Source organism: Rana temporaria, chromosome 6 (genome assembly GCF_905171775.1).
Source record: "Rana temporaria chromosome 6, aRanTem1.1, whole genome shotgun sequence".
Taxonomy (NCBI): domain Eukaryota; kingdom Metazoa; phylum Chordata; class Amphibia; order Anura; family Ranidae; genus Rana; species Rana temporaria.
The window spans coordinates 216,667,543-216,692,344 of record NC_053494.1 but is presented as its reverse complement, the minus strand read 5'-3'; positions in this window follow the sequence as shown (position 1 = coordinate 216,692,344).

Below are 24,802 nucleotides of genomic sequence, written 5' to 3'. Positions count from 1 at the left end.
TGGGCCAGATTCAGAGAAGAAGTACGCCGGAGTATCTGCTGATATCTGCTGATACTCCGGCGTACTTTCAAATTTGCCGCGTCTTATCTTTATTTGTAATTCACAAACAAAGATACGACGGCATTTGGCTAAGATCCGACAGGCTTAGGGCTTTGTACGCCTTCGGATCTTAGGATGCAATACTTCGGCGGCCGATGGGTGGAGATCGCGTCGTGTCGGGTATGCTAATTAGCTGTTTACAGCGATCCACGAAGGTGCGCGAGTTCGTCACATTCTCTTACGTCGTCGCTAGTCGGCTTTTCGCATCGCAAAGTTACGGCTCCTATTTAGGTGGTGTAACAATAGACAGCCCATGTTAAAGTATGGCCGTCGTTCCCGCGTCGAATTTCAATTTTTTTTGTTGCGTAAGTCATCCGGGAATACGAAAGGACGTAACGCATGTCGCCGTTCAAAAAATTACGTTGGGGCGACGTCATTTCTTGCAAAGCACGGCGGGAAATTTCAAAACGGAGCATGCGCAGTACGTCCGGCGTGGGAACGCGCCTAATTTTAATGGTACACGCCCCATTTGAATTAGGCGGGCTTGCGCCGGACGGCTTTACGCTATGCCGCCGCAAGTTTGCACGCAAGTGCTTTGTGAATCAAGCACTTACGATGAAAACTTGCGGCGGTGTAACGTAAAGGGGATACGTTACGCCGCAGCGCAAGTACGTGAATCTGGCCCTATGTACATAAAAGGTTTAACAGAAATTAAATTGACCTTTGTCACCACATTGAGGAAATACAAAACAAAAACAAATAAAGGCCTCCAACTACACATAAGGGCTGATGCACACTGCAGCTCGAAAAAGATGCTTTGTCCGGAGTTCGAGCTTTTATTTCTCTGCCTCTAAACTGCCCTTTATGTTAGCGTATTTGTATTTGTGGGGGACGAGGCCTTTGCTCGGGGTTGAGCATCTGCTACAATAAATACTTTAGGACTCCCAAAACTGTGGTATGATGCTCTTGTATTTTCCATATACTTCTCTCTATTAGCTGGAGGTGCCATTGATAAATCTGTGTTAGAGAGCCACCTAGCTATAGTCTTTTTACTCTTCAGTATGCACACAAAACCAATCCTTGATCCAGTATGTTCCAATTACATTTTATCATGGTTTTTAATGTTAATGGTCTCTTTTTTTTTCATTTTCTGCTCTTGACATGTGTCATGGATATGCAATAATGTCTGGCAGCTTACATGTCTCTCAATGTGTTCATTAGAGGCCAGACTCTCTTATCTGGCTGCCTTTATCATCTCTCCTCCCTGTATGGCTCCACCCAGGTCATCCCAGGAACTCTATATTAACCACTGCACTGCTGGTCTGCTTGGCTGATCAACATTGTTTGTTAGTATTGTGTTCCTGCTTGCCGTGTGCTACGTTATCTCTGTGTACCGACTGTGGCTTGTCTCCGACTACTCCTGTTTGTCTATGACCCTGACCATTGGCCTGTCCCTTTGTTATCCTCGACCTTGACTTACCCTTCACTATCTCTTGTGTCCTGGGTGGCTACTTCCCATCTCTCCCTATGGAGCGTGACCTAGGGGACTCAGGGGGCCGCGTCCTGGATCCAGTTGCAGCAAAGGCCATCCTCACCAATAGAGGCTCTGGTGAATACCAACTGGATCTTAGACTCTGCGCCCTGGGGAATCTTGGGCTCAAGCTTCCTGTAGGATCCCTGTTTGAGTCCCAGCGAACCTCCCCTCCATATCCACTCTGTGGTCCAGTCTGCTATAGGGTTCACTTCCTTGTGGTGCACCCCTGACTCCATCGGGGTGCACTTGTCATCTGGCCACAGGTGACCTGACAACATGTCTTAAATAACCATATTGAATCTCTTTGCCTTGTTCTGCAATGTTGTAGTATCGTGTACATGATTACAGTCCCATTGAAAAAAAAATGTAAATGTCTTATAATTAGCTCAGGACAAACATAGATCTAAACTTAACCCTCGTACACACGATCGGATTTCCATCGGACAAATCCGTGGAATTTTGTGCGAAGGGCGTTGGCCGCGAACTTGTTCTGCATACAGACGGCAGAACTTTTTCAGTCAACATATGCGAAAATATGTGGCTTTTCAGCTTTTTTAGCGCCACCCTTTGGGCAACTTCTGCCGATGTTGTCTTGGTTCAGAGCATGCTTGTGCTTTGGATCTTTTTCCGACGGATAATCCGACAAGATGCATTTGTTGTCAGAAAATTTGAAAGAATGCTAAAACCGTCATTCTTCTATGTTTCCAGGTTTGCTGAAAAATAAAAATAAATCAATAAAAAAATTGATATAAAAAAAACCTGGCATCTACAAAAAAAACTGTAAATGTCTTATACTGTAATTAGCTCAGGACAAACATAGATCTATACTTAAACAAAAAAGTTTATATAAAAAATAAAGTAAGAAGCAAACTCAAAAAACCTTTTGGTCTTTTTTTTCCTGCTGTTACTCTTCTATGTTTCAATGTTAGTTGAAACAAAAAATAAATAAGAATTCTGCATGAAGTTCTACTTGTACAAAATAGGTAAAAATAAATAAATTAAAAATAAATAAAATAAAGATTTAGACTTGATGGACCACTTGGTATTTTTGGTAATTTTTCTGCCGTCATTCTTCTATGATTCCAGGTTTGCAGAAAAAATAAAAATATTATTCTGCATGAAGTCCTACTTGTACAAAAGTAGTAAAAAGAAATTAATAAAAATAAATAAAATAAAGATTCAGACTTGATGGACCACTTGGTATTTTTTCAACCATCATTCTTCTTTATAAAATTAATAAAATTAAATTAAAAAAAAAATCTTCTTTATGTTTCCAGGTTTGCAGAAAACAATTATTCTGCATGAAGTTCTACTTGTACAAAAGTCACAAAAATAAATGAATAAAAATAAATAAAATAAAGATTCAGACTTGATGGACCACTTGGTATTTTTTCAACCATCATTCTTCTTTATAAAATTAATAAAATTAAATTAAAAAAAAATTCTTCTTTATGTTTCCAGGTTTGCAGAAAACAATTATTCTGCATGAAGTTCTACTTGTACAAAAGTCACAAAAATAAATGAATAAAAATAAATAAAATAAAGATTCAGACTTGATGGACCACTTGGTATTTTTTCTGCTGTCACTCTTCTATGTTTCCAGGTTTGCAGAAAAAAAATAATCTGCATGAAGTTCTACTTGTACAAAAGAGGTAAAAATAAATGAATACAAATAAATAAATGAAATTAAAGATTGAGACTTGATGGGCCACTTGGTATTTTTTCAACCATCATTCTTCTATTGTTTTCAGGTTTGCAGAAAAAAGAAAAATAGAAAAAGAGATTTAAATAAAACCTGGCATCTAAAAAAAAACCTGTAAATGTCTTATAATTAGTTAGAAATGTTTCAATGTTAGCTGAAACAAAAAAAGGAAAAACATCTGCATGAAGTTCTACTTGTACGAAAGTCGTAAAAATAAATGAATAAAAATAAATAAAATAAAGATTCAGACTTGATGGATCACTTGGTATTTTTTCAACCGTCAATCTTCTTTATAAAATAAAATAAATACAATTAAATAAATAAAAGAGGTAAAAATAAATAAATTAAAAATAAAATAAAGATTTGGGGGCAGATCCACGTAGATTGGCGCTTCTCTCCACCGGGCGTAGCGTATCTAAAATACACTATGCCGCCGTAACTTCTTTTTTTTCTAATTCTCAAAGAATTCGCGCCGTAAGTTACGGCGGCGTAGTGTATCTTTGGCGGCGTAAGGGCGCGGAATTCAAATGTATGTGATGGGGGCGTGTTTTATGTAAATACGTTGTGACCCGACGTAAACTAAGTTTTTTTTTTTAACGGCGCCGTCCGTGGGGGTATCCCAGTGCGCATGCTCGAAATTAAAACGGAACAAGCCAATGCTTACGACGGTGACGTCATTCTACGCAAATCCCTATTCACGAACGACTTACGCAAACAATGTAAAAAATTCAAAATTCGACGCGGGAACGACGGCCATACTTAACATTGAGTACGCCTCATAATAGCAGGGGCAACTATACGCCGGAAAAAGCTGAACGCAAACGACGTAAAAAAATTCGCCGGCCGGACGTACGTTCGTGGATCGGCGTAACTAGCTAATTTGCATACTCGACACGGAATTAGACGGAAACGCCACCTAGCGGCCGGTGGAAAAAATGCACCTAAGATCCGACGGCGTACTAAGACGTACGCCTGTCAGATTGATCCGAGATGCCGTTGTATCTTGTTTTGTAGATACCAAAACAAAGATACGACGCGGGAACCTTAAAATTACACGGCGTATCAATAGATACGCCGGCGTAATTCTTTTGTGGATCTGGCCCTTAGACTTGATGGACCACTTGGTATTTTTGGTATTTTTTCTGCCGTCATTTTTCTATGATTCCAGGTTTGCAGATACAAAATTCTGCATGAAGTTCTACTTCTACTCTAAATAAATACAATTCTTCTTTATGTTTTCAGGTTTGCAAAAAAAATAAAAATATTATTCTGCATGAAGTCCTACTTGTACAAAAGACGTAAAAATAAATGAATAAAAATAAATAAAATAAAGATTCAGACTTGATGGACCACTTGGTATTTTTTCAACCGTCATTCTTCTTTATAAAATTAATAAAATTAAATAAAAAAAAAAATTCTTCTTTATGTTTCCAGGTTTGTAGAAAAAAAATATTCTGCATGAAGTTCTACTTGTACAAAAGTCACAAAAATAAATGAATACAAATAAATAAAATAAAGATTCAGACTTGATGGACCACTTGGTATTTTTTCTGCTGTCACTCTTCTATGTTTCCAGGTTTGCAGAAAAAAAAATCTGCATGAAGTTCTACTTGTACAAAAGAGGTAAAAATAAATGAATACAAATAAATAAATAAAATAATGATTCAGACTTGATGGACCACTTGGTATTTTTTCAACCATCATTCTTCTATTGTTTCCAGGTTTGCAGAAAAAATAAAAATACAAAAAGAGATATAAATAAAACCCGGCATCTACAAAAAAAACAAACCTGTAAATGTCTTATAATTAGAAATAATTAGTTAGAAATGTTTCAATGTTAGCTGAAACAAAAAAAAGAAAAAAAATCTGCATGAAGTTCTACTTGTACAAAAGTCGTAAAAATAAATGAATAAAAATAAATAAAATAAAGATTCAGACTTGATGGACCACTTGGTATTTTTTCAACCGTCAATCTTCTTTATAAATGTAATAAAATTAAATAAATAACATTAAATAAATTAAATTCTTCTTTATGTTTCCAGGTTTGCAGAAAAAAAAATTCTGCATGAAGTTCTACTTGTACAAAAGTCGTAAAAATAAATGAATAAAAATAAATAAAATAAAGATTCAGACTTGATGGACCACTTGGTATTTTTTTCAACCATCATTCTTCTATTGTTTCCAGGTTTGCAGAAAAAAAGAAAAATACAAAAAGAGATATAGATAAAACCTGGCATCTACAACAAAAAAAACTTTAAATGTCTTATAATTAGTTAGAAATGTTTCAATGTTAGCTGAAACAAAAAAAAGAAAAAAAATCTGCATGAAGTTCTACTTGTACGAAAGTCGTAAAAATAAATGAATAAAAATAAATAAAATAAAGATTCAGACTTGATGGACCACTTGGTATTTTTTCTGCTGTCACTCTTCTATGTTTCCAGGTTTGCAAAAAAAAAAAAAAAATCTGCATGAAGTTCAACTTGTACAAAAGAGGTAAAAAATAAATAAATACAAATAAATAAATAACATAAAGATTCAGACTTGATGGACCACTTGGTATTTTTTTCAACCGTCATTCTTCTTTATAAAATTAATAAAATTAAATAAATAAAATTAAATAAATAAAATTCTTCTTTATGTTTCCAGGTTTGCAGAAAAAAAAAAATCTGCAGTTTTACTTGTACAAATATCGAAAAAAAAAATGAGTAAAAAGAAATAAAATAAAGATTCAGACTTGGTATTTTTTCTGTTGTCACTCTTCTATGTTTCCAGGTTTGCTGGAAAAAGAAATTACAAAAAAGAGATATAAATAAAAATAAAGTTCTACTTTAATACTGGCATCTACAAAAAAAAAAAAATGAAATAAAATTTTTGACTGAGATGACCCTCTCTTGCTTTCTAAAGTTGCAGATATTCTTTTTACAACTACATAACAGATAGTATAGTAAAGGCAAACCTCTGCAGGCTGCGCATTGCAGTACACTGTAGGTTTCATCACTTTTTTCTTTTTTTTTTTTAGAGGAGAAAAGAAAACATATCCAACTTGTAGTGTATTTTTTTTTCCTCTGAAACATGTCTTTTTTATAAATGTAGACAGGCGACAAGAAGTGCAGCCGGTATAAAATGCGTTCGGATATTTCAATACGGAGATAAACAAGAAAAAAAAAAAAAAATTCAAAAAGGTGTAATTCCATTTCTGTCCTCAGACCGACCTCTGCTATTCTCCAGGCTCGTTGGCGGTTTTAAATTTCCCCAGACGGCAGAATTTCCACTGCGTTTCTTCCAATTTTCATCCCTTTTCTTCACGCTCAGACTAATGGTCCAATCAGAGGGCGGCTTACAACCATAACTTTCCCGGGGGCCTCAGGGGCATTTCCCCTCCGCAGAGTTCAATCTCTGGTAAGTGCTCGGCGCAGAAGATGCCTTCCTCGTTTTGGGATTTCAAATGATGCAATTAGACCGGCGCAGAAAGGATTTCAAATAATATTTTATTCATAAAGAACGTATCAATAAATTTATGCGAGAAAACATACGTTTTTTTTTTTTCTTCTTCTTCAGAGACCTTAATGGCTTCTGGTGCCAAAAGATAATTTGGTTGGCGTTCCGGCACCTCGAGAAAAAACTCAGCCGGGGGAATGCTAATAGTTCAGCCGGAGAACGTTCGTTGTAGGTTGTGCAGGAGGACAATGCGGCTCGTCGTACTGCCGACAGATAGGAAGTGCCAATCATCGGCGCAGACACGAGAGGTGGTTTTATAATATACGGGATCATTATGTCATCATTTGAATTCCTCGGCAGAGCTCACAGCCGGCGGCGGATAGACACGGGAAAAGACCAATTTAACCACTTAAGACCCGGACCAAAATGCAGCTAAAGGACCCGGACAGTTTTTGCGATTCGGCACTGCGTCGCTTTAACTGACAATTGCGCGGTCGTGCGACGTGACTCCCAAACAAAATTGGCGTCCTTTTTTTCCCACAAATAGAGCTTTCTTTTGGTGGTATTTGATCACCTCTGCGCTTTTTATTTTTTGCGCTATAAACAAAAATAGAAGCGACTATTTTGAAAAAAATGCAATATTTTTGACTTGTTGCTATAATAAATATCCCCCAAAAATATATATAAAATGATTTTTTTCCTCAGTTTAGGCCGATACGTATTCTTCTACATATTTTTTGTAAAAAAAAATCGCAATAAGCGTTTATCGGTTGGTTTGCGCAAAATTTATAGCGTTTACAAAATAGGGGATCGTTTTTTTGCATTTTTATAAAAACATTTTTTACTACTAATGGCGGCGATCAGCGTTTTTTTTTTTCGTGACTGCGACATTATGGCGGACACTTCGGACAATTTTGACACATTTTTGGGACCATTGTCATTTTCACAGTAAAAAATGCTATAAAAATGCACTGATTACTGTGAAAATGACAATAGCAGTTTGTGAGTTAACCACAAGGGGGCGCTGAAGGGGTTAAGTGTGACCTCATCTGTGTTTCTAACTGTAGGGGGGTGTGGCTGTAGGTGTGACGTCATCGATTGTGATTCCCTATACAAGGGAACACACGATCGATGACAGCGCCACAGTGAAGAACGGGGAAGCCATGTTTAAACACAGCTCTCCCCGTTCTTCAGCTCCGGGGACCGATCGCGGGACTCCAGCGGCGATGGGTTCCGCGGGTCCCACGGCCGCGGTCACGGAGCTTCGGACCCACGGCTGTGCATTTAACAATCACGGTACGTGATTGTGCCCAGTCGTGCCATTCTGCCGACGTATATCGGCGTTAGGCGGTCCTTAAGTGGTTAGTAGCATCATGGGCCCCTGGGCAAAGTATTGCACTGGGGCCCCCTACTAGCTTGCCCCAATATACAGACCTACTTTCAAGAAATAAAGTATAAATAGTTGATAGAATTAAACATATATGGGCTAGATTCAGCAATGAATTACGCCGGCGTATCCATAGATACGCGCGTAAATTCAAAGCTGCGCCGGCGTATCTTCTTTCTGTATTCAGAAAGCAAGATACGCCGACATTAGCCTAAGATGCGACTGGCGTAAGTCTCTTACACCGTCGTATCTTAGGGTGCATATTTACGCTGGCCGCTAGGTGGCGCTTCCGTCGTTTTCGGCGTAGAATATGCAAATTACCTAGATACGCCGATTCACAAATTTACATAGCGCGGCGCTATTTTTTTACGTCGTTTACGTTAGGCTTTTTCGGCGTAAAGGTTACTCCTGCTTTTAGGAGGCGCACGCCTGTTAAGTATGGCCGTCGTTCCCGCGTCGAAATTTGAATTTTTTACGTCGTTTGCGTAAGTCGTTCGCGAATAGGGCTGGACGTAATTTACGTTCACGTCGAAACCAATACGTCCTTGCGGCGTACTTTGGAGCAATGCACACTGGGATATGTACACGGACGGCGCATGCGCCGTTCGTAAAAAACGGCAATCACGTCGGGTCACCAAGAATTTACATAAAACACGCCCCCTCATCCTCATTTGAATTACGCGCGCTTACGCCGGCCCCATTTGCGCTACGCCGCCGTAACTTAGAAGGCAAGTGCTTTGTGAATACAGCACTTGCCTCTCTAACTTAAGGCGGCGTAGCGTAAATACGCTACGCCGCCGTAACTATGCGCGCCCCTACCTGAATCTAGCCCAAACTTTTTATTTTTCCCTCGTCTATGCTCCTGTCTTTACGGAGTTCCTCCTCCACACACAAAGTCACCTTGAAGAAAACGGTGGTTGGAATATCGGACCCGAGCAAACCGATTCATTCCGCAAATGGCGCCCGCGTCACAAACAAACTTGGCCCCCCGAGGTCATCGGAAGACGTATGATTCCTTTCTGCCTCCGCAGTCCTCCTCGCGCTTTTCCTAAGTGGCTGCAATACGCTCTCCGGCGGAGACATGAATGCGGAAGTTGTGCTTTGTGCTCGGCAGCGATAAAACCTCGCCGTCCGGCACAAAGACTCGCGGAAGATCTTTCGCTCTTTTGATGGGTTTAGGAAAATGAGAAGAAGAGAGAAGTCTGGTAGCATTTCAATCGCTGACATGATTAGCCACTTTTACTGAAATAATGAACACTTGTTTTTTTTGTGTAGACCGATAAATGAGGAAATCCCTTCTTTGGGTCACCCTACACTCAGTGATTTTCAGTGGTTGGCAGCTTAAAGCTGAACACCGGGCACAAAAAGTTTACATATATGTATATATACTCACCGGCCACTTTATTAGGTACACCTTGCTAGTACCAGGTTGGACCCAATGGCGGCTGGTGCTCAACATGTTTCCATTGCAGCCACTGTGCCATCAAACGCAGCTGCTGTACCCATCAATTGCTGCCAGTGGGCCCATCAATTGCTGCCAGTGTGCCCATTAATTGCTGCCAGTGTGCCCATTAATTGCTGCCACTGTGCCCATCAATTGCTGCCAGTGTGCCCATTAACTGCTGCCACTGTGCCCATCAATTGCTGCCACTGTTCCCATCAATTGCTACCAGTGTGCCCATCAGTTGCCGTGATTGTGCACATCAATTGCTGCCAGTGTGCCCATCAAACGCAGCCACTGTGCCCATCAATTGCTGCCACTGTGCCATCAAACGCCACTGTGCCCATCAATTGCCACCACTGTGCCATCAAACGCAGCTGCTGTACCCATCAATTGCTGCCAGTGGGCCCATCAATTGCTGCCAGTGTGCCCATCAATTGTTGCCAGTGTGCCCAGTAACTGCCATTACTGTTCCTATCAATTACTGTCAGTGTGCCCATTAATTGCTGCCACTGTGCCCATCAATTGCTGCCACTGTTTCCATCAATTGCTACCAGTGTGCCCATCAATTGCCGTGATTGTGCCCATCAATTGCTGCTAGTGTGCCCATCAAACGCAGCCATTGTGCCCATCAATTGCCGCCACTGTGCCATCAAACGCCACTGTGCCCATCAATTGCCGCCACTGTGCCATCAAACGCAGCTGCTGTACCCATCAATTGCTGCCAGTGTGCCCATCAAACGCAGCCACTGTGCCCATCAATTGCCGCCACTGTGCCATCAAACGCAGCTGCTGTACCCATCAATTGCTGCCAGTGTGCCCATCATCTGCTGCCACTGTGCCCATCAATTTCTGCCAGTGTGCTCATCAATTTCCGCCACTGTGCCCATCAATTGCTGCCAGTGTGCCCATAAATTGCCGTTCCTGTGCCTATCAATTACTGTCAGTGTGCCTATCAATTGCTGCCACTGTGCCCATCAAACGCAGCCACTGTGCCCATCAATTGCCACCACTGTGCCATCAAATGCAGCCACTGTTCCCATCAATTGCTGACACTGTGCCTATCAATTGCTGCCAGTGTGCCCATCAATTGCTGCTACTGTGCCCATCAATTGCTGCCAGTGTGCCCATCAATTGCTGCTACTGTGCCTATCAACTGCCGCTACTGTGCCCATCAACTGCTGCCAGTGTGCCCATCAACTGCTGCTAGTGTGCCCATCAATTGCTACTACTGTGCCCATCAACTGCTGCCAGTGTGCCCATCAACTGCTGCTAGTGTGCCCATTAATTGCTACTACTGTGCCCATCAAATGCTGCCAGTGTGCATCCCCCGCCCGGCACTTACCTGTCTCGGTGGGGTAGCGGGTCACGGTCCTTCAAGCTTCTCGCTCCTCAATGTATTTTCCCGTCCTCTGCTATGATTGGACGCCTAATAGGCGGTGTCCAATCACAGCGCCTGTCATTTCAGCCAAACAGGTGACAGGTAGCAGACCCGAGCACCTGATTGGCTGAGAGGCGGTTCAGTGTTAGGAAAGCGAATATTCATTTGCTTTCCTAACACAACGCTGAGTGAGCAGCGAGTGCCCAGCATGGCGCCCACTGTTCACCTTTTTGGACGCCTGTCAGGTGCTTGCAAAAAAATACCTCGCCGCTGTAATTCAGGTGCCCAGCACACGAAAAGGGGCCAGGCACCTGAATAGGGGGTGGCAGAAGCGACCATAGAAAGATTTATGCAATGCATGAATCTATCTATGGTGAGAGAGAGGCAGGGATGGGCTGGCCATTGGAACTACCGGGAGTTTCCCGGTGGGCTGATGGCTCAGTGGGCCGGCTTCAGTAACAGCGGACCGCCCCCCCTCCGCTCCTCTGTCTCTCCCTCCCTGCAGTGCTCACCTCCTCTCCCTCCCCACAGCGCTAACCTGGGGGGGGGGAACAAAGAAGCAAGGGGAGGACCAGAGGAGCAGGGGGGACGACAAGGGAGCATGGGGGAACCAGAAGGAGCACGGGGGAGGGGACAGACAGCTGACTCAACAGCTCTGGCCTGGGAGTTTCTCGCTTCTGCCTTATCTTGTCCCATGGGGGGGGGGGGCACCGAACTGATTCTTTGCCCCAGGTGAAATAATGTCTAGCTTCCCCACTGGTACTTCCTATAAGAGGACCAGTACCAGTCTTCTACTCTAATAAAGTAGAATAGCTAGTGGCCAGTGAAGAGGGAGAGGGGGCTTGGGGGGCGGGAGTTGTCCAGCCGCCATGGGAGAGACCTGTCAAAGTGGGCCAGTCTGGATGAAGTCCAGGGCCAAATTTTTGTCCCAGTCCAGCCCTGGAGAGAGGTGGCAGGAGAGAGGGGGCAGCGGCCGTGCACCCTTTATGGACGCATCGCCACTGGTGGAGATCATTGGAGTACAGGGACCTCATGGTCCAGTGGCGAGATGATTGGAGCTTTGTTACATGGCGCATTATCCTGCTGGAAGGAGCCATCAGAAGATGGGGACACTGTAGTCATAAAGGGATGGGCATGGTCACCAACAATACTCAGGTAGGTCATGGTGTATAAACCATGCTCAATTGGTACTAAGGGGTCCAAAGTGTGCCAAGAAAATATCCCCCCACCCCACCATCTGAATGTCGCAGCTGAAATCCAGACTCATCAGACCAAGGAACGTTTTTTCAATCTTCTATTGTCCAATTTTGGTTATCCTGTGCCAACTGTAGCCTCAGTTTCCTGTTCTTAGCTGACAGGAGTGGCACCCGGTGTGGTCTTCTGCTGCTGTATGCCATCGGCTTCAAGGTTGGTTGTGTTGTGTTGTGCATTCAGAGATGGAATTCTGCATACCTTGGGTGTAACGAGGGGTCATTTCAGTTACTGTTGCCTTACTATCATCTGCCCATTCTCCCCTGACTTCAACAAGGCATTTTCCTCCAGGCAACTCCGGCTCACTGGATATTTTCTCTTTTTCCCACCGTCCTCTGTAAATCTAAGAGATGGTTGTGTTTGAAAATCCCAGAAATACTCAGAAAAGCCCGTCTGGCACCAACAACCATGCCACGTTCAAAGTAACTTAAATCCACTTTCTTCCCCATTCTGATGCTCAGTTTGAACTTTAGCAACTCGTCTTCACCACGTCTAGATGCCTAAATGCGTTGAGTTGCTGCCATGTGATTGGCTGGTTAGCAATTTGTGTTACCAAGTATATATATACAGTATATACTATATATGGTTATTAATAGAGATACCGCCAGATGAATGTTACAGAAAAAGTCTAGTTGCAGGGGCCCCTGAAGATGATCACAATGCAGCTTTAGACTTGGTTTCAGAGACTTGAAGACGACATATACGGTGATTAGGAGATCCTCCAGCCTTTGTCCAACCAGCCTGGAACACAGTTTTTCTCCAACAGAAACTGTGGTGTGATACTGAAACTCATAGTCAGCCTGTTTTCTCTGAGCTCAGACCCCAGTAGCATCTAATCTGTCATGCAACCGGACCTCTAACTATCAGAAGTGGCCATTGGATTTGGATGCCTAACTTGGCTCTAACTTATGCTGATTATTGAGCTCTGAGCTAACAATAGGACAGAGATACGTCTATCACAAGGATTGGGATACACACTCCAGAAGCTATGGGCAGCTGCAGTTAAACTATTACTACATAGAAATACTTGCCTAATAGTCTCTTCCTCTGGTTTGGGTGAAAATACAGCAGCTGTGTGTATACGATCATGTGGCTCAGTTCTCTGTATCTACATCCTGGAAATTTCCCTTAATATTACAGTATATCACAGTCCTCCACTGTTATGCATAGCAACTTCCCACTGTCAATGGTTGCTAAGGACCAGGTGAGTTCCTAACAACCACCGACTAGCCTCATTCACTTACATGGCTGGAATCCTTGGTAATGTAAGCAAAGGGGTGGGGTGGTGGTGACATCACTGACCAAATATGGTCATGTCCAGAAGCTATGGGCAGCTGCAGTTAAACTATTATTACAAAGGAATACTTGCCTAATAGTCTTTTCCTCTGGCCTGGGTGAAAAAACACCAGCTGTGTGTGTAAAAGTGGTGGGGTGGTGGTGACTTCACTGACCAAATGTGGCCATGTCCAGAAGCTATGGGCAGCTGCAGTTAAACTATTATTACATAGGAATACTTGCCTAATAGTCTTTCCCTCTGGCCTGGGTGAAAAAACACCAGCTGTGTGTGTAAAAGGGGTGGGGTGGTGGTGACATCACTGACCAAATATGGCCATGACCATATTTGGTTAGTGATGTCACCACATTCCTGCCTCCTTATATAGAAACCTAATTACAGCTTTGGTGTAAGTGCAGTATGAGAGGACGGGTTGCAGTATCGACACATTTATTTTCTTTTGATGATCATGACTGTTGATGGATTTACACTGATTTTTTTTTTTTTTTTTAAAGGGACTTGTGTGTAGACATGTGCGGCTCGTTTCGTTACAGATTAAAATTCGGACGCATTTTAGTTTTTCAGAAATTCAGATGTATCCGAATTTCGGAATTAGAATAGTACCGAATTTAAAACGAATCCGAAAATAATGGAAAAAAAATTGGATTCAAATAGTTTTCGAATACTTTTCGAATTCAAAAATGTTTCCAATTCGAATAGTTTTCATTTTCGAAAACCTTTTTGAATTTTAATAGTTTTTCAATTTCCAAAGAGAATAAAATAGTATAGAAAATGAGGAATAGAATAGAAAAAAAAATCTGTTCTATTCCTTTATTTTCTATTCTATTTTAATCTATTTGGAAATTGAAAATGTATTTGAATTCGAAAAACTGTTTGAATTCGAAAAACTATTCAAAAACAAATTCAAAAACTTTTTGAATCGATTCAAATTCGAATGCGAAAAATTTGAATCGATTTGAAAACGAATAAACAAAAATTAATTCCGAAAACATATTTTTTTTTCTATTCTATTCCTACACGACCGCGCAGTTGTTAAAATAACGCAGTGCTATATCACAAAAAAGATGGCCTGGTCAGGAATGGGGGTGTAAATCTTCCGGAGCTGCAGGGGTTAAACCCTGGCTAGAATAATTACAAAAAAAAATCATTGTTTCCCTCAGAAGGAAAACGTTTATCCATTTTTTCCAGCTTATTTGTCACCATTTTCTATGTTTGTAGCTGGAAGCGATCAATTTTAAGTGGCTGTTTAGTGCTCCTATTGACACCGGCCTGTGATTTACACTTCTGCTGATTGAACAGATCTGTAATTGCCATTTGTCCCTTTGATTTCTGCCAATCTATGACGTGTCTGAGTTTTCTTAAAGGAACACTCCACTTATGCTAAAAAAAAAGATGTCAATCATCTACCCAAACCATTATGAGATTTAATATCATAACACAAATCCAGTTACCCTACCCTACAGCCAACTGAGATCTTCTAAAACTGCCTAAAATAGGGTTGTCCCGATACCACTTTTTTAGGACTGAGTACGAGTACCGATACTTTTTTTCAAGTACTCGCCGATACCGAATACCGATACTTTTTTTTAAATGTGTCCCCAAATGCAGCCATGTCCCCCCACAGATGCAGCCATGTCCCCCCCATATGCAGCCATGTCCCCCCCATATGCAGCCATGTCCCCCATATGCAGCCATGTCCCCCCACATATGCAGCTATGTCCCCCCCATATATGCAGCCATGTCCCCCCCATATGCAGCCATGTCCCCCCATATGCAGCCATGTCCCCCCCATATGCAGCCATGTCCCCCCCATATCCAGCCATGTCCCCCATATATGCAGCCATGTCCCCCCATATCCAGCCATGTCCCCCCATATCCAGCCATGTCCCCCCATATGCAGCCATGTCCCCCCCATATGCAGCCATGTCCCCCCATATGCAGCCATGTCCCCCCCATATATGCAGCCATGTCCCCCCCATATATGCAGCCATGTCCCCCCCATATATGCAGCCATGTCCCCCCCATATATGCAGCCATGTCCCCCCATATCCAGCCATGTCCCCCCATATCCAGCCATGTCCCCCCATATGCAGCCATGTCCCCCCATATGCAGCCATGTCCCCCCCATATATGCAGCCATGTCCCCCCATATATGCAGCCATGTCCCCCTTACCTACATGCTGCCGCGCCGCAGCTTGGTTAATACGGGCAGGGAACATTACAGCTTTCATTTGAATAGCTGTAGTGTTTCGCGCCGCGCTGCGTATAGACACTCCCCCTTGCTCGGGATTGGACAGTTCACCCGAGCAAGGGGGAGTGTCTATACGTGGCGCGGCGGGAAACACTACAGCTATTCAAATGAAAGCTGGAATGTTCCCTGCCCGTATTAACTAAGCGGCGGCGGGAATGCGGCATAGCGGCGGCGGGGGGGGGGGGGGGGCGAGTATCAGATGAGGCATCGGGGGCATTTGCGGGAGTATAAGTACTCCCGCAAATACTCAGAATCGGTCCCGATACCGATACTAGTATCGGTATCGGGACAACCCTAGCCTAAAAGGATAGTATATTGTTTCCTGGCAAACATTACCAGTTTATTTACAGAGACTTCAACTTTTCATGCTGCTGTGATTGGCCTATTGCTTTTACCACCTGTTTTTCTCCTATCACAGCGGGACTGATCATGTGATTATAGCAGGTGTCCCAATACTTTTGGTGATATAGTGTGTGTGTATATATATATATATATATATATATATATATATATATATATATATATAAAAAAAAAATAATAATGCTCCTTCTGTCCTCCACCGACTCTATGACTGAGAACTGATAAATCAAACACGGCCAATCTCTCCGTTCAGGGATGGCGTCGGTCGCCCAGCAGCCGACGACGGCCCAGCTCCCTCCTGGACATCTGTGGATGACACAAAACATTCACATGTTGGTGGACCCACACACTTGTCACATGTTCCCCCCCCCCCCCCCCCCCCACACATGCTACACACCGGAGAGAAGATAAAACACACTTACCTGTCCTCAAGGGCTGATCAACCGAATCATATCCCTCCAGGCCCTCCACCTGCTCCCTCTCCAGGCATCGGGCAATGACCAGCTCATCAGGAGTGAGGGTGATGTTGGTGGCTGGTCCACCTCCTGTGCCACTGGCATGCCTCCGGATCTTTGCCAGCTTTTCTTTAACCCCTTAAGCCCCGGACCAATATGCTGCTAAATGCCCAGAGGCGTTTTTACAATTCGGCACTGCGTCGCTTTAACAGACAATTGCGCAGTCGTGCGACGTGGCTCCCAAACAAAATTCGCGTCCCTTTCTTCCCACAAATAGAGCTTTCTTTTGGTGGTATTTGATTGCCTCTGCGATTTTTATTTTTTGCGCTATAAACAAAAATAGAGCGACATTTTTGAAAAAAAATCTATATTTTTTACTTTTTGTTATAAGAAAAATTGAATAAAACTAAATTTTAGTTAAACATTTAGGCCAAAATTTATTCAGCCACATGTCTTTAGTAAAAAAAAAAAAAATCGCAATAAAAAAAAAATTAGCTACCTAGCGGCAAAAGTGACACTAATACAGCGATCAGAAAAATGATCACTGGCAATAGGGGGTGAAAGGGTTAACTAGGGCGGTGATCAAGGGGTTAAAACTTTATTAGGGGGGGTACGGGGCTACCCTAAACTTAACACTAACTGCCTGTCACACTAACTGTCACACTGACACTAAATGCAGTGATCAGTAGATATATAATCACTGCATTCAGTGACACCGTGACAGGGGGTGGGGGTGGGGGTGATCGGAAGGGGCTAAGTGTGCCTATGTGTGTGGTGTCAGTGTAGTGTTGGTGCGACTCAGGCCCCATACTCACGAGCAAACATGTCTGCTGAAACTGGCCCGCAGGCCAGTTTCAGCAGACATGTTTGCTCGTGTGTGGGCGCGAGCGGGCCGAATTCCAGCAAACATTTGCCCGCCGGGCCTTTTCCCAGCAGACAAATATTCCTGGACTTGTTTTAAAACAGTCCGCTGGAATTCTGCCCGCTCGGACATGTACGGTCGTCAGTACAGACCTACCGTACATGTCCAGGCGCCCACCGTCCCTCGCATGCGTCGAATGACTTCGACGCATGCGTGGTAGCATTTTAAAGGCGGGCCGCCCACGTCGCCGCGTCATTGTCGCGGCGACACCGCGTCATCGACGCGGCGACACCGCGGACACGCCCCGCGTATTGTTTACGCGCGGACTTCTGTACGATGGTGTGTACAACCATCGTACAGAAGCCCTCTGGCAGACATGTATGGTGAAAACGGTCCGACGGACCGCTTTCACCATACATGTTTGGTCGTGAGTACCCGGCCTTACTGTGATGTCTTCTCTTCTCTCGGCGGTTTGAAAATACCGCCGAGAGGAGAGCTGCATCACTTCCTCTGCCAGTGTTTACATTTTACAGGCAGAGGAAGTGACACGACGGGATTGGCCGAGAGCGATCACGAGGGGGCGGACAGAAACGAACAGCCGCCCCCTCAAGACGGAACCCCCCCCCGAGGTAAGCCGCCCCGCCGCACGCAGCGGAGGGGGTCCCGATCGGACCCCCGACCCGCTAGAAGGCATATATACGCCCATCTGCCTGTACGTGCCATTCTGTGGACGTAAATAGGCGTGCGGCGGGCGTTAAGTGGTTAACAAGACGCCGCAGATCATTGATCTTTTTCTTTATATCCCTGGGGTTCCTAGCCTCCACGCCAAGGGCATTCACCTGTGTGGTTATCTCCAGCAGGATCTGATCTTTCTCCACCTTGCTGGTAGTGCCAGTCAGTGCCCCATGGAGGCACGCGCCGTACTTATTGAGGCCCTCGATAATAAATGTCTTCTCCTCAGGGGAGAAATTGCGCTTCCTCCAACCCTTAGCAGTCACCACTGGTGCAGACATGCCTCAAGAAACTTGTGTGCTTGTGTACTTTTGCACTTGACGGGCGCATGTCTGGGCGTATTTATGCACTGGGCGTAGGCGTTGGGCCGGCTTATCTTAGGGGTTACGCCGTAGTTGTGAGCATGCGCAGATGGGTGCAGTCAATTTGTCCACGTCACAGCGCATGCGCCGTTTAAGATACGCCCGACGTAAACCACTGCGACACGGTCGGACCATCATTTGCATGGGGCGACGCCCACTTACACTGCCCTACGCCTTTGAAAATACGTTACGCTGGCACATCTTGGTGAGTAATAGCTTCCTGAATACAGTACATGCCTCTCCGCGCTGGTCCGGCGTAGCGTATTTTTTTTTACACTACGCCGGACCAGCGCGGAGAGGCATGTACTGTATTCAGAAAGCTATGGCCCAGATTCTCATACAATTACGTTGCTCCTGGGCAGCGTAACGTATGAGATTTACGTTACACCGCCGCAGGTTTACAGCGTTAGTGCCTGATTCTCAGAACACTTACCTGTAAACTTGCGGCGGTGTATTGTTAAATCGCTCGGCGCAAGCCCGCCCAATTCAAATGGGGCGGGCACCATTTGAATTAGGCGCGCTCCCGCGCCAAGCGTAAATTACCCGACATGCATTGCGCTAAATGACGTCACACCGACGTCATTTGCTTAGACGTTAACGTAAATGGCGTCCAGCGCCATTCACGGACGTCTTACGCAAACGACGTTGATTTTTTAAATTTCGACGTGGGAACGACGGCCATACTTAACATTGGCTGTGCCTCATAGACCCAGGGGCAACTTTACGCGTCGGAAAGGCTACGGAAACAACGTAAATTCTCTGCGTCGAGCGCGCGTACGTTCGGGAATCGCCGTAATTAACTAATTTACATAAGCGACGGGGAAAACGACGTCCGCGACACCTAGCGGCGGGAAACAAAATTGCATTCAAGATCTGACAGCGTAAGAGCCTTACGCCTGTCAGATCTAATGGGTATCTATGCGAAACTGATTCTAAGAATCAGTCGCATAGATACCCGGGGCCAGATTAGGACTTACGACGGCGCAAATGGTGTTGCGCCGTTGTAACGCCTTTGAGAATCTGGGCCTTGGTATCTGAATCCGGGCCAACATATGTAAAATGCATGCAAACCCATCACAAAAAAAAAAACACAAAGAACTGTGATTGCGTTGTGGTATGAATGAGCCAATTGCCTGTAATACGAAACTGTCAGATCTTCAAATAGGAGATGCTGCAAGTTTGATCCCCCCATTGAGAAGCACAGAACCAGCAACAAACATTTCCCATAAAGACTCCGCTCCATCCCGGCTGTATTTAAGAATCACGCGGTATTTTGGGAAAAGCGATTTCCGCGAGGTAAGCGGTACTCACATATCGCAATGAGTTTTTCTTTTTTCTTTCTCCTTTCCCAGAAGCGGGTATAAAATGCAGGATGTTTATTTGATGAAGAGACTCCGCCATAAAATGTATAATTAAAAATACTCGGCTCTTCAAAGAACACCCGCCGTTTACAGAGAGGAGGACGCCCCGGGGGGGGGGCGCTCGGCACAGCTGTAGATTTTCGCTCCGCTGTAAGGCTGCGGCGCCGTTTCACCTTCAGCGTGGCGCTCGCCTCCAATTGCCGGCTATCAGAAGACGTATTTCAGAAAATCTCCGTGTTTTTTGGACAGTGATTTTATTTCTCTGAGAAATGACACGATGATACAATGTAATATTCCTCGAGAACACATCACTCCGATCACAGCGGGTCCGATACAGCAAGGGGAACATAGAAATAAAGGTGATCGATTTTTTGGTTTAATTTTGGATAAACTATCGCAGTGGTGCCCTTAGGGGAGCACAGGTGCCACCGCCCCTCTTCATGCGCTTGGCCCCCTGATCTACATGCAGGGCGCCGGACGCATGGATTCCAATGGGGGATTTTTTTTTGAAGCACATGATTCGAAAAGGGGTGGGCTTGGGGCGCAGAGCACTGCGCCCCGAGCCCACCCAGTTGTGTGCTGATAGCAAATAAATATTCGCTATTTTCACACTGATTCTCCTCCCAGCCAATCAGAAATTTGGCCGAAAAGGAGAAGCGATCTTATTGGCCAAGGAGGAGGAGGAGGAGGGAGGAGACACACAGCCAGAGGAGAAGCCCGACTCCAGGGATGGCTCACCTGCAGCGGCTCAGCCATCCAGCACTCCCCAGCTCGGACAGGGGGGAGGCGAGATCAAAGTCATCCCGGGCAGGACATCTGCCTCCTAAGGTAAGGAGGATGTCCATCTCCCACATGGGGAGGGGGGTGTTGCTGATGTTCTCCGCCCCCCTCCCTAAATTATTGAGCACCAGCCACCACTGCTACTGCCATTGGGCCCTGTCAGGTTTTTCTGACATCTGTGTCCTATCCCTCTATGAGATATAATCCCATCTCTCTCTAAAAAGGGGAGCTAACACCTGCTTACACCTTTGCCCTTACCATGCCTGTTCTCATACCCCAGACTGTGGTGTTCTCTGCCCCCCCCCCCCGAATTATTGAGCACCAGCAGCCACTGCTAATGGGAGTTACAACCCTTGGGTCCTGTCAGTTTTAGTTTTTTTTTTGCCATCTGTGTCCTATCTCTCTATGAGCGATCATCCCATCTCTCTAAAAAGGGGAGCTAACACCAGCTTACAACTTTCCCCTTACCATGCCTGTTCTCATACCCCAGACTCTAGAGCCCCACCCACAGCTGCCATTTTTTAGGGTGTTAACTCCACCCCATAAATCACTAGAGGAGGGATCTCTCTTAAGGGGAGCTAACACCTGCTTACAACTTCTCCCTTACCATACCTGTTTTCATACCATAAATCTAATTTCTTCACCAATTTAGGCCAATATGTATTCTGCTACATATTTTTCGTAAAAAAAAATACCAATAAGCGTATATTGATTAGTTTGCGCAAAAGTTATAGTGTCTTCAAACTATGGGATATTTTTGTTTTACTAGTAATTGTGGTGATCAGCAACTTATACCGGGACTGCGATATTGCGGCAGACAAAACGGACACTAAATTACACTTTTGGGGGGACCAGTGACGCTAATACAGTGATCAGAGCTAAAAAAAAAATATGCACTGTCACTGTACTAATAAAACTGGCTGGGAAGGGGTTAACATCAGGGGTGATCAAAGAGTTAATTGTATGCCTAAGTCGTGCTTACTAACTGTGGGGGAGGTGCTTTGACTGGGGGAAGACAGTGACGGCTGGTGCTCAAATTTTTTGGGGGGACGCAAACAAACGAAAAAAAAAACAATTGCAGCCTCACTGTGCCCATCAAACGCAGCTACTGTGAACATCAAATGCAGCCACTGTGCCCATCAAATGCAGCCACTGTGCCATCATTTATCGCCACTGCGCCCATCAATTGTCACCACTGTGCCATGCCATCAAACGCAGCCACTGTGCCATCAATTGACGCCACTGTGCCCATTGTCACCACTGTGCCATCAATTGTCGCCACTGTGCCATCAATTGTCACCACTGTGCCCATCAATTGTCACCACTATGCCATGCCAAACGCAGCCACTGTGCCATTAATTGACGCCACTGTGCCCATTGTCACCACTGTGCCATCAATTGTCGCCACTGTGCCATCAATTGTCACCACTGTGCCCATTGTCACCACTTTGCCATCAATTGTCCCCACTGTGCCATCAATTGTCACCACTGTGCCCATCAATTGTCACCACTGTGCCATGCCAAACGCAGCCACTGTGCCATGCTATCAAACGCAGCCACTGTGCCATCAAACGCAGCCGCTGTGCCATCAATTGACACCACTGTGCCCATAAATTTTTGCCACTGTGCCCATCAATTGTCGCCACTGTGCCCATCAATTTTCGCTACCGTTCCCTGTAAAATGCATCATGTGGTGGGGATGCTTTTCTTCAGCAGGGACAGGGAAGCTGGTCAGAGTTGATGGGAAGATGGATGGAGACAAATACAGGACAATCTTAGAAGAAAACCTGTTAGAGTCTCCGAAAGACTTGAGACCTGAGGGGGGGGGGGGGAGGTTCACCTTCCAGCAGGACAACAACCCTAAAGTACAGCCAGAGCTACAATGGAATGGTTTAGATCAAAGCCTATTCATGTGTTAGAATGGCCCAGTCACAGTCCAGACCTAAATCACATTGAGAATATGTGGCAAGACTTGAAAATTGCTGATCACAGACGCTCTCCATCCAATCTGACAGAGCTTGAGATATTTTACAAAGAAGAAGAATGGGCAGAAATGTCCCTCTCTAGATGTGCAGAGCTGGTAGAGACACCCCCAAAAAGACTTGTAGAGAAAGGGGGTTCTACAAAGTATTGACTCCGGGGGGCGCCATACAAATGCCCCTCCCCCCCACACTTTTCACATATTTATTTGTATCATTTTCCTTCCACTTCACAATTATGTGTCACTTTGTGTTGGTCTATGACATAAAATCCCAATAAAATACTTTTATGTTTTTGGTTGTAACATGAGAAAGTGTGGGAAATTTCAAGGGGTATGAATACTTTTTCAAGGCACTGTAGGACCCAGAACAAATAAAAGGACTGGAGTAATATTTAATGTCGCGCTTCCAAACTGACTGCGGAAGGAGTTCATCAGTATTACGTTGATAATAATCCCGGATTGGCTCCTCATACAGAACATTTTCGGTGGCCTTGAGACTTCTGCCCCCCCCCCCCCCTGGGATCGGGATGTGAGGAGCACATTTGTAGGACCTTATTAAACACGGCAATCCCTGGGAGGAGGCGATTTATCATGGCCGCTAATAGATCCCATTCCGGCCCTCTGCAGACGCGCCCGCCGGCTCCTTTCATTGACGGTATGAATCTTGTCAGGGCCGGTTTGGCTGCGAATGAAACTCTCTTTTATTTTCGCTTGCCTCGGCCTGACGTCTCTTTGCATACATTTACCGCGCGGCCTTCTATAGAAATGTGTGAGGTTCAAAGACAATAAATCCAGCGGTACTTTTCCATCAATGCATTGACTTCAAAGGTGTCCTCAATATGGAAGTATCATGGTGATAATCAATTATATTTTATTGGTATAAAAGAAAAATACACACTCACCGGACACTTTGCTAGTCCCGGGTTGGACCCCCTTTGGCCTTCATTCTTGGTGGAATAGATACAACAAGGGGTTGGAAACGCTCCTCAGAGATTTTCCTCCATAGTGGAGGGGGCGGCGCTACTGCACCCTTTATGGACGCACCGCCACTGGTGGAGGCCATTGGAGGACAGGGACCTCATTGTCCAGTGGTGAGATAATTGGAGCTTTGTGACATGGTGACATTATCCTGCTGGGAGGAGCCATCAGAAGATGGGGGCACTGTAGTCATAAAGGCATGGACATGGTCAGCAACAATACTCAGGTAGGCCGTGGTGTATAAACCATGGGGGGCCCAAAGTGTGCCCATCCCCCACACCATTACACCCCCCACCACCAGCCTGAACCGGTGATACCCCATCCCCCACACCATTATACCCCCACCACCAGCCTGACCCGGTGATACCCCATCCCCCACACTATTACACCCCCCACCACCAGCCTGACCCAGTGATATCCCATCCCCCACACCATTACACCCCCACCACCAGCCTGACCCGGTGATACCCCATCCCCCACACCATTACACCCCCACCAACAGCCTGATCCGGTGATACCCCATCCCCCACACCATTACACCCCCACCACCAGCCTGATCCGGTGATACCCCATCCCCCCACACCATTACACCCCCACCACCAGCCTGATCCGGTGATACCCCATCCCCCACACCATTACACCCCCACCACCAGCCTGATCCGGTGATACCCCATCCCCCACACCATTACACCCCCACCACCAGCCTGATCCGGTGATACCCCATCCCCCACGCCATTACACCCCCACCACCAGCCTGACCTGGTGATACCCCATCCCCCACGCCATTACACCCCCACCACCAGCCTGACCCGGTCCTACCCCATCCCCCAGACCATTACACCCCCACCACCAGCCTGAGCCGGTGATACAAGGCAGGATGGATCATTGGATGGACATTCGAATGAATGCCAGGGAGGAACCTCTGCCACAGGCCCTCTTGAATTGAATGTCAGGGAGGAACCTCTGCCGCAGGCCCTCTTGAATTGCAGACATGGAGGTAACCCTCCTAGATAAAGTTACGCCTGAATCCTCTCTTTAACGTCGCCCAGGTACCGACTGAAAGAATAGTCAATCCTTCAGTGTCCGGTCACCTCGATCCCCGGTGGTTCGTCAGAATCCTATTGGACCGCCAGCCTCTCATTGGCGCTCCTCAGATGGACTCCCCACCGAACAGCTACACTTGCTTGGGATCCTCAAAAGTGGGAACCCAGTC